Below are 4573 nucleotides of genomic sequence, written 5' to 3' on the forward strand. Positions count from 1 at the left end.
GTTTCTACCGGAGAGTCAAGACGAAAGCGTGTGCCAACCCCTATGCATAAGTTCACGAGGTCACGGAACTCGCAAGTTGATCACGTGATATCCCATTGTCACCACAGATAAGCACATGCAAGACATACATCAAGTGTTCTCAAATCCTTAAAGACTCAATCCGATAAGATAACTTCAAAGGGAAAAATCAATCCAGGCAAACTTCAATTTCGTCGTGGAGTAGCGTGCCATCCACTCTCAAACTGCTGGTCGCCGGACGCCACCGTGGCGCAGGTTCGCCTCCTACGTGCCACGGACAGGACGACATAGCGGCACATGCACAGTGAACGAATGCTGAATCGCGAGGGAGAGTGCACGTACGTGCATGCCGAGGAGGCGAGGCGAGGCGAGCGCGGAGCATGGCGACAACGCGAGGAGACACGCGAGATAGTTACATGATACACATGCTAAGTTTCTTTGTTTTTGTGTTTGGCCAGCCGTTGTTCTGCAGGCCAGCCGCTGTTCTGCAGCCTTTCTTTTATTCTCGTTGGCTATCCACATGGTTACATGATACACACGCAAGCCATCACATTGTTGTACGTTCGGCTGTCGACACTGTCCGAGACCAGTTCTTCCTCGGCATGGCGAGCAACCAGAGGTCTGTGCGCCTCGCCACGACCTAGCATGGGGATCCCTGCACCGGTACCATGCATGCGGTCGACGCGTCTTTGTTGAAGTATTAATTACATGGCTCATTTTCCCCCATCAGTTTGAACTTTCAGGTGAAGTGATTTGTGCGTGTAGTTTTACACGGAGTCGGAGGAAGGAACGATAATCGAAACGGAAGAAGGAATCGAACGAAGGAATCAACATAGCCCCATTGGCAGCCAACTGCCATCACCGGCACCGAAACACGACGAGACGCAAGACATCAATGTCGAGCAAGAATGGAACGACACAAGTTGTGCTGGGGCTTCTGCCGAGGGAGTAGGTGTGTATTTATATATGCGTACAACGGCTTGTGGAATGGCCAAAGAAGTCCCTGCCGAACAACCCATGGGCGCAGGAAGTAGATGTGTAGTTTGAGTGGGAGACAATTACGAGCACAGGACGCATTGGATCAATAGCAAAAGGATTAGATCAAAGAAGAAGAAGGAGATCGGGTTGGATCGAAGAATAGGAAGGAGATCGGGTCTGCTGCGGTAGCGCACCGTGCTCCTGGTAGAGAGGAAGAAGGAGATCGTGCGATGGAGAAGATCGGGTCGACCCCAGCATCGTACCGATACATAAGAACGCTTCCTCCTGAACGGGAAAATGGAACAAAGTAGACGGCCCAATTATGTAAGAACTCATGGAAAAAGATTAATAAACGTGGCTAGGAGGGTGAAGAGATTGGATGCTGCTGACTGTCTTGCCCGACCCTCGCGTCGCCCACGCCGGGCGACTCGAGGGGAACCCCAACCGCCACCGACCGCCGCCCCTCCTCCCGGCCACCCCCGCACCGCCGCCGCCGAAGGGCCGGCCGGCGAAGCCGCGCCGGACCCAGCGATGGTGGCGGCGAGGCCGTTCTCCCCCCCATCCCGCTTCACCCCACGCCATTTCCCTCCACAGCTCCTCCAGATCCGTCCCCTGGCGGCTGCAGCGGCTTCCACCGGCACCGGGAGCGGCCTCCCCCGGCGGTGTCTTCCCCGCCCGCTGCTGGTGTGGTGGGTCTCCCTCCGGATGCGGCTCCTCCTGCTGCACCGGTCCCGTCAGCCCCATTTGGATCTGGGCCCCAGCCGGCTATGGTGCTCCCCGGTCCGCTTGCCGTGGCGACCGGGCACGCCCTCCTTGCTGCGTCCACCCCCTCCCCCGACCCCCACCATTCGTCCCTCTGTCGTCGCGGGTTTCCTGGTGGTCGCGCTTCAGCACCAGATCTGCGGGTTCAGGTGGCCTTGTCGGCTGGCTCCCCATGCTCTCTCGTTGCGGCCTCGCGCTGGCCGCGGTGCACCTCAGCCTCTCCTTGTTGGGTGCGGCGCCCCGGCGTGTTGCTGCTTCTTTGGCCCTCCGTAACTCGCTTCGTAGCTCATGGCTGCCTAGACTGTTGGGCTATGGCGGTGGTTGGCCGACTTGCTCCGGTTGCGAGGTGGAGGAGGCACTGCCGGGTGAAAACTTCATCGACGATGACGGCTGCAGCCGCCATTTTTCCTTCTTGAAGGCGTCGAGTTTGGCATTGTTTCCCTCCCCCTCCCCAAGCTCTCAGATCCCGAGAGAAATCTCAGACCCGAGGTTCCCCGTGTCGGATGGTGTCGACGTCTCTACGCCGTTTCCTCCTTGGGGGCATCTTCTTGGATTTCTTCTGCTTCGGGTGGACTCGCCTCTTGCTGCTTCCTCTCCACCTCGGCTTCGATCCTGGCTGGCCATTGTCCTTGGCAACTCGAGTGGAGCTCGCTTGGACATCCTAGGGTGGCCTCGATGACGCGCTGCCCTTCGACCTCGGCGGCAGTACACCGGTACTGCACCCTTCGGTCTCGGTGGCGTGTTGCCTTCTCGGCTTCGCTGGTGGCACACTGGTGCCGCCACTCGAACTCGGCTATTCGAAGCTCTTCATTCGCGCCAGTGATGCTTCTCGATATGCTTCTACTTCGGTGTCTCCTTTCTATCAGGGTTGTGTTTCATGGTGGCCCGGACGACGTTTGCGTGGACATCCTGGGGTGGCCTCGGCAGCACGCTGCCCTTCGACCTCGGCGGCGGTACACCGGTGATGTGCCCTTCGGTCTCGGTGGTTTGTTGTCTCTTGGCTTCGCCGGCGCACACCGGTGTCGCCGCACGAACTCGGCTATCCGACGCCCTTCGTTCGTGCCAGTGATGTTCCATTGCGAGCTGCTGTTATGGTGCCTATCTTTTTCTCCCTAGGCCTTGTTGTGGTTCATTGTCAATGGTGGAACAAGCTGCTCAGCGGAGCTTGCTACCTGAGATGTCGGCCTCCAGGGGTTTCGGTTTGGTTCTGTTTCCAGCCTTCCCCTCCATTTTGTTTTCTTTCTTCTAGTTTTGGGCTTCCTCTTGAAGCCCTCCCCTGTTATTTTCTTTTGTGCCTTTGTGCACTTACTTGTATCTGTACTGACTGCTGTGGGGTTTTTGCCCCCCCCCCCCGTCAATCTCGAAAAAAAAGATTAATAAACGTATGAAGAACTAAGAAAGTTTTTTTATTGTTATTATCAGATATAAAAGAAGTAAATCATGGATTGATGCGGCTAGTGAGCCTCCCTGGCATATCACCTTTGTTTATGGTGAACCACGCGCGGAAAATACACCAAGTGTGGGATGCAATGCGGCGCATGCACATCCAGAGTAACCTTGCCATGGATGCTTGTTGGAGATTTTAATGAAGCCATGTGAGACTATGAGCATATGCCAAAAACTCACTGAGATTTTAATGAAGCCATGTGGGACTGGTCGCACGGAATTGCGAAAAGAGATGGACGCCATGAATGAACTGCTCTACAAGGAGGAAATGATGTGGCTTCAACCGTCTCGCATTGATTGGTTAAAGGAGGGGGACAAAAATGCAAAAAAAATCCATCGCAAGGTTGTTTGGCATGCTAGGAAAAATAGGATCAAAGGCCTAATAGATATCAATGGGGCATGGCAGCAGGATCAGAGTGTTATGATGAACATGGCAAAAGAGTACTTTGAGAATATGTTCACGCCCGATCCAAATATCTATCCAGAGGAGATCATGCACCTATTCCAAGCAAAAAAATAAGTCCGGATATCAGCGGCGGAGCTATGTTGGGGCTAGGGGGGCGCTGCCCCCCCCCCCCAAGCCTTAGATCAATTTCTGAAGAAATTTTTTTGGGGGAGACTTAGATTAGAATTTTTAAAATATTTGGCACCCCCAAATACTGATGATTTACGTTTCACCCTCAAGTGGCTTTCGGCTAGCTCCGCCACTGCCAGATATGAATGATAACTCATCTGCTCTTTTCACCCGTAAGGAGATTAGCAATGCACTCTTTTAGATCAGGTCCTTAAAGGCGCTAGGACCGGAAGGCTTCCCTGCGAGGTTTTTTTCAGCAGCACTTGGGCATAATTGAAGTAGGAGGTTATTGGGGCTGTCATGCTTTTTTTTGAGTCAGGTATTATGCCAAAGTGAATTAATCCACACCCATGGTGCTTATTCCGAAGGTGCCTAACCCCACTAGACTCACTAAGTTTCGTCATATCAGCTTATGTAATGTGGTCTACAAGATAATCTCAAAACGCCTAGTAAACTGTCTAAGACCCTTACTGGATGATACTGTGGCACCAGAGCAAAGTGCCTTTGTACCTGGAAGGTTAATTACTAATAATGCTTACGTTCCTTTTGAATGTATCCACGGCATTAAGCCGGAGAAGGACCCTGTAAGTAGTTTTTGCGCATACAAGTTGGACCTGTCAAAAGCATATGATAGGGTGAACTGGGAATTCGTGAAGTTGTTCAGTTAAAAGCAAAGACACCAATTGATGTAGATGGACGCCCACTAGAGATATTGCATGAGAAGTCTGATGCTACCCTGGCTGCTAGATGGACTGGTTGTACATGGCCAGATCAAGCTCAATGTAGATGGCGCCT

At 53.2% G+C, this 4573-nt stretch overlaps 1 pseudogene; it reads left to right on the forward strand.

Annotated features, from left to right (window-relative positions):
- The first annotated feature begins 1375 nt into the window (after positions 1-1375).
- Positions 1376-2031, forward strand: LOC147980873 (uncharacterized; annotated as a pseudogene).
- Positions 2032-4573: the final 2542 nt, after the last annotated feature.

Source organism: Triticum urartu, chromosome 3A (assembly GCF_056163025.1).
Source record: "Triticum urartu cultivar PI428250 chromosome 3A, HENAU_Tu73, whole genome shotgun sequence".
Lineage (NCBI taxonomy): Eukaryota > Viridiplantae > Streptophyta > Magnoliopsida > Poales > Poaceae > Triticum > Triticum urartu.